Source organism: Pelodiscus sinensis, chromosome 2 (genome assembly GCF_049634645.1).
Source record: "Pelodiscus sinensis isolate JC-2024 chromosome 2, ASM4963464v1, whole genome shotgun sequence".
NCBI classification, from domain to species: Eukaryota; Metazoa; Chordata; order Testudines; family Trionychidae; genus Pelodiscus; species Pelodiscus sinensis.
In genome coordinates this window covers 151,081,593-151,095,619 of record NC_134712.1, presented here as the reverse complement: position 1 = coordinate 151,095,619, position 14,027 = coordinate 151,081,593, and the positions used below count along the sequence as shown (strand labels likewise).

Genomic DNA, 14,027 nt, shown 5'->3' with positions numbered 1-14,027 from the left:
AATTGCTGCCGGAACACCATGCCGGGCACTCTGCACGGCTCTGAGTACTTGTGGGAGTGCAGTGCCATGCTCTGATGGCGCTAAGGGCTGATGGCCCAAGGTCCCCCATCCCACCACTGCCTGCGAGTGTGGGAATGAGCCCAACCCCTTCCGCTCCTGCAACCCCTCCTACCTATGGAAGGATGTGTAGGGCACCAAGACGTCGAGGGATGGCCCTACTCCCCCGGGAGAGAAAACTCCCCACACCCAACACCTCTCCCTCCCTCCCGCCTCATGGCAAGCAGAACCCACGTCCTGCAGCAACCAGCCCACTGGCTTCCACAGAGCTGTGCCCACTGCACATTTAAGTGAAGACGGTACCGAATTTCCAGCAAGAAAGGAGGCTGTTAGTCTGGTACTGAAAAGTATGGATTTCCGTATTTGCTAAGCAGATGCACCTTCTCCTCCCCCCCCCCCCCCAAACGCTACTGTTTTCCAACTCCATTGCTCTCCTCTGCAGCTTTCCACCTGCCAGAATGGAGGTGTGGACAATGCACAACTACAAGAAATCGGAGAAGCTGGAGGCTCTGACACATGGGGTGGGATAGGAGACAGTAGGAGGGCAAAACTCAGGATCCCTCCTTTAAAGTGACCCACAGTGCAAGAGTTAGCAATGTCGACCTTGATACCATTTTCAATTTCAAATTCAGCCATCAGGCACAGAATGGGGCAGTGCCCACCTGTTGGTTCCAGCTTTCAGCAGACAATGGTACCATTTTGCTCTGCATTCATATTTTCAAGATGATTTTAGCAGACATGAATGCTGGAAAGGTGCTATACTGGGAAAGCAAAGGTTTTCTCTTCTGTACTCAGTTCTGTAATAGGGGGTAGATTCTGTGGCAAATTCTGCTCAGGGGTATGCAGAAACCTGCTCACAGGCTCTCAAGATTCTAGTTTATGGATTTTATTTAAGTAAAATGTTCTGCTCATGTTACGGACAATCTAGTACTGCAATAAATCTTCAGTAAACACTCCTTTTTCACATATCCAAGCTATCTCCATTTGTTAATTTGCATTATTTGAAATGTGTATTTGGCTTCTGCAGCTGGAATTCTGTTCTTGGCATCTTTTTCACACTGCTGCAGTGCATGGGAAGCTCTCAGACAGCTTGAGTGGTAAAACACCTCTGATTCTGCTAATCCTCGGATTCACACAGTATAGGTCACACTCTGTAATGATGGAAATGGACCGAAACACAGGAAAGAGCTAAAATCAAAGTCATGTTCTTTCTCTCCTAATGAAGGCAGGGAAAAGACAACTAGCTGTTTCCAGGAGAAACACAAAGAAAAGAATATAATTATGCATCAGCAAATCTGAGAAGGCAGGAAGGAATGAGGTAAACATGAGAGACCAATTTAAAACATGACTGTGAAGAAAACACCAGTATACCCCTCTCACATACATATATTTGTCCTCAGGAAAACAAAAGTTCTACAGCTAAATGCCTTTCAGAGCAGAGGTGATCACACATTAAAATGCCAGGCATCCCACACTAACAGGAAGAACATTCTACCAACAACCTTCACATTTCACTTACACTGTATCTAAGGGAAACCTGGGAAAACAGCTCCACTCCCTGGAAACCAAGACTGAAAGTACATCAGGGAGCACTAGTCCACATGCATTATTATAGTTTCCATTCAATGAGAACTTCTCTATAATAAAAATGGTAGCTACCTTGTATCCACAGATATTACATTTTTTGGTGAACTCTGGACATCTGGTGGTCCTGTCTCTTCTAAGGTGGCAGCTAAAAAGGGAAAGATCAGAGTTTGATGAAAAAAAGCTGTTTTCAGAGAGGAGTTTGCCCAATCGGTCTAGTCTTCAACTTTACATGAATGTTTCCTGAGAGGTGGGGAGGGGAGGGTCAGAGAACACTTCTTCTTTGGGGTGCACTAGGAAACCAACATATCTTGTGCCTTCAAGTCTCTCCCTGCTGGATTTGTATCGCCAACCTCTTGGGAACTCAGGTGCTGCTGGCAATTAATCTTGATGAGCCGGCACTGAGTTCCTGAGAAGGCCTGCTGCCAATGCTAATAGCTGGCAGCTGTGGGATTTCTGCAGGCATGAGATAGGGGTTTAACCCTAAGTTTACCTGTCATTGTACAAGGGCCATCCAAATCTGCTTATAATGAATCCTCAAGCATTTAAAAAAGGGGCAGAATAAATATAAAAATATAACTCATCAAGTGGCTGTGAGGACAGCCTTCCTGAAGCACAAATCATGACTAATCGGTAAGGCCTACAATTCCTTCTAGCTAGCCACCCTTCTCTATGCTGATCCCTGGGAGTAGCATAGTATTCTTCCAGGTTGTTCTTCCACCTGTCTAATTACTTGCAAGTCATCCTTACCATAGTATCTCTCAGTGCCACAAACACTGATTGAACCTCACTACCCTTTCTGACACAAGGAAGTTTTGGTGTCCCTATTTTATAGATTGGGAACTGAGGCCCTAAGAGAAAAGATGATTTGCCAAAAATCACACTGGGAGTCAATAACAGAGCCAGGAACCCTAAGCACAAGGTTATAATCCTTCATTGTAGCATCAAGCCAGGAAAGAAGTCCACCCAAAACCCTCATTTCCCTCAATCACTGAAGTAAAAGCGTGCCACTGCCACAGATTTGATAAATGGACAGTTTGTGATCAGTGCCAGGAATTATAATAGGATTCAGATTCACACCAGGATGAATCATGTCCTGTCTACAGTTGTCAAGGTAACAGCAGCCTTAGGCTCCCTAGTGACAGGGGGGGCATTACTCCAGACACTGCTCTTCAGGAGGCACTTATTGCCTAGCTAATGCTTGCAATGATACACTTCACCGATGCTGTTCTGAGGATGTTCCATATGATTGATTTTTCATAGAAAAGCAGCACCACTTTAAACCAATTCACAGTATCTATTAAATGGGCCAATTGCCATAAATGTTGGAGCTATCAGCTGCAGGCACACAAGGAGCATCGGCATGGAACAAGTGCACCGCCCAGCAAGGAAGCCCTCTGATCCCTGCCTTTGCATGTAATGCACAATGCCAAGGGTCAAACGTTAGCTGTTTTCAGCAGGTTCCCTGGAGCTTGTCAATATGCCTGCAGGCAAGCTCCTCTAGATCAGCTCCCTGGTTGGGTAGAATTGCTGCAGATCAGATTACTAACAAGCAATTAACACATCTTCATATCCACCATTTGGATAATACCTAGAAGTGGATTACTGAGCTGTTTAGTTTTACATGATGAGATTGAGCATGCCAGGCTTGAGCTAGACCACTCATTCCCAATTCTCTTAATACACCCACAAAGTTAAAGTAGAATGATCAATGGTATCTAAAAGGGTGTCACAAGGAAGAGGGATAGGGAATTGTTCTCCTTGGCCTCTAATGGTAGGATGAGAAGCAATGGGCTTAAGCTGCAGCAAAGGAGGTTTAGCCTGGACATTAGGAAAAACTTCCTAACCGTCGGTGGGGGTGTGTGTGTTAAACACTGGAATAAATTGCCCAGGGAGGCTGTGGACAGACATCTATCAGGGATGATCTAGATGGTGCTTGATCCTGCTGTGAGGGCAGAGGGCTGTACTTGGTGATCTCTCAAGGTCCTCTCCAGTGCTAGTGTTCTATGATTCTAAAGACTGAACTGGGCATTCTTATAATGCATTAGGTTCCAGGAGTGCACTGGCGGTCCATTATTGTACAGCATCCTGTAGCTATCGAGAATATTGCTTTCATGCTGTATTCTAGCCAACTGAATTAAGCAGTAGGTGCCAGTCCATGTTCTGCAGGGTCCTGAGCTAAGACGGACACAAAGGCCTCTTCCCTGAAGCTCTTTTCACACCCTGTGGTGGAGTCATTGCCCCAGCCTGCACATTTTCTGAATATCCCTAGGCCAACTATCAGACGTGCAGAAAGTGAGCATGGAAGGAGCAGAAGAGGAAGAAGAGACAGGACCTGAGGAAGAGATTATTATTGGCAGGACACATTTGGTGTTGACAAAGCAAGGAACAGAAAGACTGATCCAGGAACAATGGCTACAGGATGCTGAGAGCAGCCACTGGCTGGCAGCACTGTTACCCCATCTGAGAGAAATGGGACCTGTGTGTGTGTGATCATATGGATTGTATGAGTGTTCTGTGCCCATCTCAGCGGGGATTACAGGAGACCCCAGCTACAAGAGGTGGAGATAGTCATGTCCACACCACCTCAGACACCCAAACAGCAGCAAAGGACTCCCTTCTCCAACCCTACCCGGCTGCCTGAAGAACAGCCTCCTTTCCACTGTCTGAATAGTAGCAGCAGTAGCCAGGTTCCCACTTTCCCCAATACCAGCTGGGATTATTAAAAGGGAAAGAGTTTTTTATTTATTGTCTCTCTCATTTTGGACAATAAGAAAAAAAACAATCAATGGACTCACTTCTACTTTGGTTTCCATTTACTTTCCCTGTCAGATTCTCCTTACTTCAGTATTTGAATTTCAGTGAATGCCTGGAAATATTTGTGTGTTTAAAAATAACTGTTCACTCTGAATTTTTTCTATCAACTTTAGCTTTTTACAGCTTGTTTATACAGGATGATAGCATTGGCCTAGATTTAAGTTGACAGTGTCTCTTTTATTTAAGGGTGGTTAATTCTATACTCTAATAAACTTAAACATCACCAGAAATGTACAAACTTCTCTTCTCTCACAAAAAAGGGTTAGTTTAACCCAGGAGCCCCTAAGAAAAGGGCAACAGGTTCTGTAACAAAGTTGATACACCAAGGTATAAAGCAGATGCCACACTCGTAACTGGAGCATATTCTGAATGGGATCTCACTGCTATAAACAGGATTGATTGTGTTTCCAGATAATATTTCTTTGAATAGTCCCTTTCCCCGAGTTAAAATGAGAGCTGTAATACCAGTCATACATATTCTAAATTGCACGATGAGGTGGTGACAGGAAGCATATATATATCTGAAGAAAGAGAAAGAAATGCAGATAGTTTAGAGCTAAGGGGGAAACATTTGACCAGGCAGACAGAGCTGCTCAATACAGACATTGTTGCTCAAAATCTGTCAGTATTTGATTTCTGCACATGGGATGAGTTGTTTGGAGTAGGGAAGAACCTTTACACATATTGCTAGCAGTGCTAATAACATCTAGTGCTCTCCACCAGTAGATACTGAAGCACTTCATAAGGGACATCACTATTAGGTTTAGGTTGGACATTAGGAAAAAGTTCCTGTCAGGGTGGTCAAACACTGGAATAAATTGCCCAGGGAGGTTGTGGAATCTCCATCTCTGGAGATATTTAAGAGTAGGTTAGATAAATGTCTATGAGGGATGGTCTAGTCAGTACTTGGTCCTGCCATGAGGGCAGGGGACTAGACTTGGTGACCTCTCGAGGTCCCTTCCAGTCCTAGTATTCTGTGATTAGTATAATCCTTCTATAGATGGGGAAACTGAGGCTCAGTGGCAAAGTGATTTGTCTGAGATTATCCAGGATGCTAGAGCCAGAACCCAGGTTTCCTGTAGTTCTAGGTCAATGCCCTGTGCTACACAGCAATCCTGAGGGTGAGAATTACAGGAGAAGCTGAATAGGTTTAAAGAAGTGTTAGCCTTGTTTCCATTCAACTCCATGGAAATTGGCAGCACACTGCCTCTCCAGTGCAGGTTGGCAAACTTGTCCGACAACTGTTAAGCTGTTGTCATTGGTTACACAGCCCAAAAGAGCACAGGTATTGGCTCTCCTTGGGTTGGGCTGGGCTGGACTGAGCTACACTCCAACATAAATGAGAGCAGATCAAATACAGGCCTTTTGTCATTTCAGTCTGAGCCTGGATGCTGCTTCTTGGGATTAAGTGCTGTTTCTTGATGTAGCTTTCCAAAAATCAGAGTGTACACATTCTTGTCCTAAGCATGGTCTCTGAACATTTGAAGCCCATTCCAGTATTCTTGACCCTTTTTGTGCTAAAAGGGATGCAGTTAAAGTTTCAACTTTTCTAATTTGACAATCTCTTATTTGAGCCCACCAGTTCTCTCATCCCTCACCATGTGTTACTCATTCTCCATCCTTGCTCTCTGGTGCCAGCCCACTGCAGCATGCATGCAGATATGCTGGAGAGCTGCCAACCATTGTCAAGAATTATGTTTAAATTAAAATAAAAGCCTTTGATCAGGGAAAAAGGGGATAAAGGAAAAAGGAAACCGAGGGAATGGAGTGTGATGAGAAAGGCAAGTGACAGGTCAAAATCGTGTCCACTGTGAGCTGAGTGATCTCCCAATGCCAGCGCTTCCTTCACATTAATCCCCTTCTTAATCTATCATCTCTTCCCCTGAGTCATGAGTTAAAAATATTACTTCAGCCTGTGGGGTTCTCCATACATCTCCTGTTCTCTGCTTTTTCAGTTACAACGTGTCCTTTGCAGTAGGGATGTGCATGGTTAACTGGTAAGGATCAGCCTTACTGAGTGCTGCTTACTGGTTATGACTAACCAGTGGGGGCTGGAGCAGCCGCCCTACTGCCACAGAGTCCATCAGAGGTGGGGGGTACTCCAGCCCTGCAAAGCAGCCCCTGTATGTGCTGCCCAGCATCCCACAGTGCACTCCAGCCTGGCCAGAGTACCCTCCATCCACGACAGGCCCAGTCCACTGCCAGAAGGGGCACTCTAGTCAGTCAGAGAAGCCCCCACTTGGCCACTCATCCTCCTTTAACTGGTTAACTCATTAAACAGAACATTTGACAGTTAACTAATTACATGGGATTTTATATCCCTACTTTACAGAAATTCTTTGAGTCAATAACTTGTGATTGGCTAAAGCAGTGGTCCCCAAACTGTGGGACACATCACCCTAAGGGGGATGCAGCAGAACTTGGACCAGTCCCCGCAGGTGTCACAAATCACATCCGCATAGGTGCACATAACAAAATTCATTCCACACACGTGTAGGAAAAATCAAAGGGAACACTGGTCACTAGCCCTTTAACAATTTTGTCACTCTTCTTCACTCTGCAATTTCTCAAGACCCTTTTAAAAGTGTGGACAGCAAAACTGAACACAGTAATAAATATGATATATAACATTAACCTTCTGAAGATACTAATTAATCTTTCATAGGAGATCCATGATATCAGTAAGCCCAAGGCCCATTTTACTGACAGAAAAACTGAGACATAATTTGATGACTTGCCCAAAGCCACTGAGAAAGTATTAGAATCCCAATTCAATTTTAAGAATCCCTAGCTCCCAGCCCTGGATCTCAGATCAGTACCCTATGCCTCACTCCTCATGCAGCTTTTAGTTTGAAGAAATTCTATGAGTGTACAGGGGATAAAAGTAATCTTCTGACTGGCACAGCAATTTTCTCTGTGATAATTAACAGAGTACTCATTAGATCTGCTCATGGTGAGAATCAAAAGAATTTTGGAGTTTGATAACCATTGTCCTTTCTCTCCTCCCTTGCCCCCCTGTCTAGCAGTAAAATACTTATCACTAGTGCCGGGCAAACAACTTAAGGCAGGGGTGGGGAACCTCAGGCCTAGGGGCTGGATGCATCCCCTGGCTTGCCTTGATCTAGCCCTCAAAGCCCAGCATTGGGTAGCCCGCACTGGCACTCCAGCTTCACCCTCCCCCCTGCCACTGCTCCACTGTGGGGCGGTAGCGCACAATCTACTTGGCAAGGCCCCCGAAGGCTCTGATATGGGAGAGGAATGTGGGAAGTGTCTCTCCTTCTTAGTAAGGGACCACGTCAGTGTGGTTTTTGGTTTTTGGTTGTTTTTTGTGGTTTTTTCTTCTCACTTGTGTGCTGCCCCCGACTGACTTTGCTGTGGATCAGTGGCCTGCGACCTAAAAAAAGTTCCCCACCCCTGAAGACTTAAGGTTTGGAGTTTGGGTTCAACTCAGATAGGCATCCAAAAGAATGGCTGCTTGTCTGAGCCTTACGTTCCTTCATCCCTCTCTCATTCTCCCCAAAAATCTCCTGCCCCAAACAGGCCCTGAATACCTCCTACCTGATGATGGTCACTTGGATAGAAGCAGGGAGGCCAGTGGCCCATCGTGCTCCATCAGATATCTTCAAGGTGACTTGATGGACCTAACCTACACTCAGTGTTCTGGAGACATCTTGAAATAACATGAGCGCAGACTGTTTTAATGGCTATGGTCGAAGTCCCATTGTTATCTGGACTTACACACAGTAAATTATAGGGTTTTCCTAATTAAAAAAACCTCTAAATTTGACTTAAAAATTCAGATAGAGAAAAGCCCAGAAGGAGGCAGAAACCAGGCAAGATAAAAATCTCAGCCTTTCTACTTTTCCATTATATTAGGCAGGGAGGTAAGGCAGCCACAGCAATAGTGCCACAGTGGGCTAACTGAGTTATACCTTTGCTGTCATCACATTAAGGATATGAGGAAACTATGAAGACATGGTTGACTTCCAAATAGCCATGTTTATTAGCACTGTACAAACACACAAGGCTTAGCTAGGTAATATCAATACGCGGCTATTCTGCTAGGTTCCAGGGCCTTCAGCTGTAGAAAATAAGGAAGCCCACAACTCTAAAGGGACACTACTGAACCCTTGTACTCTACACATAGTGAAAGAACATAGTTTGCCATTGTTTTGACTCTCTCAATGCGACTACTCCTCTGATTGTATTTCCAGCCTCTAAGGGAATGCAGGGCATTGTGACATTGTTCTGAAAGAAAGAGCCACACCCTCTTTGTCTGTCTTTCCCTCCTGTTCATCTAGTGACTGTAAGCAGCAGCACCTTCTACTGCATGCTACCTTGATAACATACACTGCATTAGTGTTCCCCTTCAAATTCCCATTTTCCTACACAAATACATTGAATTTGAGAAGGTTTGCTTTAGGTTCTTGTATATTAATTATAACGCTTTTTCTTTTCTCAGCTGAATAGCTCCAATTCTAAATTTTTTAAACCTTGGCCAAATGTTCATTCCACAACTATAGAAATAAGGACTTGTATAACCTCTAGTTACTTATTCCTTTTCAGCTGTGGGCATTCTGAGTCTGTATTGGTGATTGTAGCTGTGCTCCAGCAATTGCTCCTTCTGCTTGACAACCATCTAACTCTATGGATGTTTTATATTTGATTTTCTTTCAGTTCACTCTGTCAGATTCCTTGTTCACTTTTATGGTAATTGCTATACACATTCTACAGTAGATTTTTCCCCATAGATGCACACTCCCCTGCCTTCCCACAGAATTGAAGCTCATGCTTTCTAAATGAAGGCTGAGTCCCTCCATTTAGAAAGAAAGGAGCATAAAATTGCCTTTTGCAGAATGACAGAGTTTCAATAGAAATACATGCAAACAATCATCATCATCATCTTCCACATGTTGTAGAAGTCAGAAGGTTACCACTAAAAATATTGGGAGAAAGAAGCTAAAACCCAGGACTGGGTATCATGCCCCAGGGCCGATAACAAGTTTGTGTATGACAAGATACCAAGTGAATTCATACTTCCAGAAATACACATCATAAATTATATCATTTGAGTTTGAAGAGCAAAATAATGCACCAAGAGGAATGCCTCTCGGCACAGGAAAATTCCCACTGATTTCACACCCATAATAATCATCTACTACTTCACACTGGAACCCATAGAAAGTATCAAACTGTTACAACCCACATTTGATGAGGACCACATGCTGAAAGAAATCTTTCCAAGCCCTCCTCTTTTAGCCCTCAACCTCCCAACTTTACCAAGCTCACAACCAGAGGCAAACTCCACACAGACCAAGATGCATCCACTCTAAATGGCACCAGTCCTGCCACAATAGATGCAAAACCTATAGACATAGCTTCACTACTACAACAATCAACACCCCATAACACTTCTTGCAAAATTCACGCATCTTACACATGTTCATTTGTATTAATGTTATGTTGATGTGGTGTGCTTCATCCAAATACCACATGTAATGAGTGAAGCCAAACAATCACTACTCTCTTGAATGAGCTCGCACAGATAAATGATGACCATGGTATCAACTGTGGTTGAACACTTTTCATAAAGCAAATCCCCCCTTATATGATCTTTCGATACTTGTCCGCAAGGGAAATCTCCACAACACCTTGAAATGGTAACCCTGGGAACTTAGGGTTGATCTACACTACCAACTTCTCTTAGTGTAACTATGCTGCTTAGGTGTGGTGTAGAGAGCACTGTGTCAATGGGAGGGCTTCACATATCAACACAGCTACTGCATCTTGAAGAGGTGGAGAACCTATGCTGACAGGGGAAGTTGTCCCATTGTCACAGGAAGAGTCTTTACTCAGAACTACAATGGTTTCGCTGCAGCACTATATGTGTAGACAAGCCCTTATACTCATAACCTCTGTTAGACAGCCAAAAGCCATAAACTTAACAGGGGGACTGGTTTTATGGCTCGTTACAACACTGCCTGCAACTTTTAACTGCCTACTTCCAACACTTTACACACAACAATCTAATCCTATCCAAAGGACCACTTCATTTCAGGTGCCCTCCTCCAATGCTTAACAATCTGCCGCACATTGGCTGCATCTAGACTGGCAAGTTTTTCCGCAAAAGCAGCCGCTTTTGTGGAAAAATTTGCCAGCTGTCTACACTGGCCGCTTGAATTTGCGCAAGAACACGGACTATCTAATGTAGGATTGTCAGTGTTCTTCTGCAAATACTATGCTGCTCCCGTTTGGGAAAAAGCCCTCTTGTGCAAATGTATTTGCGTAAGAGGGCCAGTGTAGACAGCTAAAAACTGTTTTGCGCTAAACGGCGATTGGGGCTTTTTTGCGCAAAACCGCATCTAGATTGGCACGGACGCTTTTCCGCAAAAAGTGCTTTTGCGCAAAAGCGCCCATGCCAATCTAGACGCTCTTTTCCGCAAATGCTTTTAACGGAAAAACTTTTCTGTTAAAAGCATTTGCGGAAAATCATATCAGTCTAGACGTAGCCATTGCCTTTAGCTCAGATACTCAGATTCTTTTCCCAGAACTGAAGTGCTCTGTGTAAATTCAAAACCTTGCATCTTCCATGTATTTATCTTCAATGAAAGCTGGCCCACCCAACTTGTCTCTCTGATAAATGTACTAGAGAATGTAGCCTTTACCTAGCAACAGAAAACTGACTGAGACATTTACTAACATTTCCTCAGCACTTAACTTTGTTCAAAGCCACAAGCCAATGCACTTGAACCTCTTCAATCCAGCAACCCTGGGAAAAAGAGTATGCCAGATTAAGGAAGTTTTGTGGAGCATGGAGGGTGCTGGGGCAGGGTTTCGGAGGAAAGGTGTATGAGGAGTTTAGGTTGTGATACTTACCTGGCACCCCACTCATGGGGGCACACATGGCTCCATGCCCCCCACCAATCCCAGACACCACCCTCTGCCACTATGGAGCAGCAGGGAAAAGTCTCCGGTAAAGCTCTTAATCGCACTGCTATTACCCCAACAGGGAAGGAGGGGGAACAGCAGTATGCAAAGCCGCTTCTTCCTCTTCCAGCCAGAGTCCATACCAGGGCTACTCTACACATGGGTCGCCTGCAGCCCGTGGCCTGTTTGTTTGTGGCCCGCGATGTGGTTTGGGTTGACACAGGGCTCAACACGCTGTCCACAGGTGGGATCCTTTGCATATGACCTCCACTGCGAACACGCTCCACAACGGCAAGTCAATATAATGGTCTTCTGTTGATATGCATTTTAGTAGTTAAATTCCTGGACTGTCATTGCTCATTAAAAGTGCAAATTGGGTGGAAATCAGGTAAATATTAAATTTTATTAATATCAGCAGAACTGACTTAAATGGGGCCTGCATGTTGTGTAGTCTTGCCTTAATCTTTGTATTCATGTCTGCCTGTGTGAAATAAGCTATTTGCATATATTAGCATATATATTTGCATGTATATGCAACCAGGCGTAAGTTGTGGCCCTCGGCATGTGCTGTGAGTATCACTGTGGCCCCCATGGCTTCCAAAGTTAAGTAGCCCTGGTCTCTACCATGGGTGTTCCCGGATGTAGGTAAGAGATTTTCATTAAAACACCTGCCTCTTTTTGCCTTTACGTCATTGGGTTAAAAATTCTCCCTTACAAAAATAAACAGCAGCAAATCTGCAAAATATGCTCATGACTCTCTTTTTGTCCTAGGTGAAGAATGACTTGGCTGAAAGACAGAAGACACGGGATTCTTCTCAGATATTCTACTGACTGGTGTAAATATTTCTGTGTAATTCACAACAAACATAGAGGGTATGTCTACACAGCAGTGTTATTTCGGAATAGCTGGCATTTGATATACTAAAGGTTGAGGTAATTAAAGCGCAAAAAGCTCAGAATTAACTCAAGTTTACCCAGGATAATTGAGAAAGTAAACAATATTGATTTTAATTCAACAACTTCTTTCCATCAAGGACAAAGAGAAACAAGTCTTGACTCTCTTTGATTGAATCAATTTCATGTAATTAGCCTTGAAACACATTTCTTTAGACAGGGATAGCATGGTAGGTTGAGAATGAAAGCCAGTAAATCCTAGGCATATTTTAGTGAAAGACATTTTTGTAATGGTCACACAATATAAAATATAAGTTTTCTTATATAAGTCCTCTCCATTTCTGCATGTGTATATAAACATGTTTAATCCTGATCTCCTCAAAGTCAGTCTTCTTCATTAACAAGTACCATAAAATACCTTCAGAAATTATACAGAATATGTGTAAGAAGCATTTAGGAAAACTTATGTCTCCAACTGTCAAATGTACTGAGTCTCAGAAATAAATGCTTTTGCACATCTCTTTAAATATGTACGACTACAATCCATGCTGTCTCTCTTCAACCTTGAGAACAGCAATGTCACAGAACATTACTTACAAGGTAATTTAGGTTCACAAAAAATGTTTATTTCTTTAGTGAGCAGTTTAAAAAATCCAGTGTAAGAAGAGCTTTAACACACTCAGAGGGGGAGAGAGAGTCTTTGAACACAGCAAAAGTAATGATGAAAGAATGATGCTTCCCTGTTCCACTGGACTAAATACAGTACAAAGAAAGCATCGAAGCACAAAGAACAAAACCAAAAACCCCACACTAAAATTACTTTGTGAAAGTGACCTCATTTACTTGGACTTTCAAAAAGCTTTTGATAAGGTCTCTCATAAAAGAGTATTAGGGAAAATAAGTAAGTCAGAACTATTCCATTTACTTCAGTTATGCTCATGTATTAAAAATGATGAAGTGACAAGAAACAGAGTAGCAGCTAAATATCTCACTTCTCAGAGTAGAGGGATTAACAAGTAGGGGGCCCAAGGGGTTATTGTTCACACAAGGCTGCTGCAGTTGGGTGATACTGTCCTGGAGTGCAAGAGAAGGCCATGTGAAAATCTATTGCCCACCCCTCCTTTATTTGCATCGTCTCCTTCCACACCCCCTTCAACCCTTTTTGTCATTAGCTTCATGGTTTTCCCTGGTGATGCACTGGCTGCATCAAAGTTCATCTTCTAGAACTCCTCCTCTACCTCACCTGTATTCATCCTCTACTTCCTTCTCGCATTTGTGCCTTATCTCCTGCTGCACCTTGTCTTTCAGATCGGTACATGCACTGACTTTCACCAGTAATCTGTTGGATCTTTTCTTTTTACCATGCCATAATAGGGTTATGAAATAAAACAAAAGCAAGAAAGACAAAGAAGTTAACAAAGCAGTGCCAGGAAGCAATACCAAGGCATCATATACCAAAAGAAAGCTTCTACAAGACCTTATCTCCGCTATTCTTTATGCTCCCCTGTACCACCTCAACAGGCTATTGTTTTCACTTTAACCAGCTGCATAAATTAGAGTGCAAGGAACTCAGGGAAAGGACCTTGTCTTAAATAGGAAAAGTTCCATTAACTTCAGTGGCATTATGTAAGTCAATTAGAATGCTGCTTTCATAGAAAATGTCGCTTTTTTATTCTCAATATCAATTTTGCTACAAATTTGCTACGGACATCCAAATAAATACTTTAATAAGGGATGAAATTTAAAAC

The 14,027-nt window shown here is 43.2% G+C and overlaps 1 long non-coding RNA gene across 1 annotated transcript; it reads right to left on the bottom strand.

The window, feature by feature from the left end:
* Window positions 1-588: 588 nt before the first annotated feature.
* LOC142826796 (uncharacterized) lies at window positions 589-1,962 on the bottom strand. Its single transcript, XR_012901047.1, has 3 exons — window positions 1,874-1,962; window positions 1,717-1,789; window positions 589-1,208 (listed from the first exon to the last, which is right to left on the bottom strand). It is a non-coding gene; the product is annotated as an uncharacterized LOC142826796 (long non-coding RNA).
* Window positions 1,963-14,027: the final 12,065 nt, after the last annotated feature.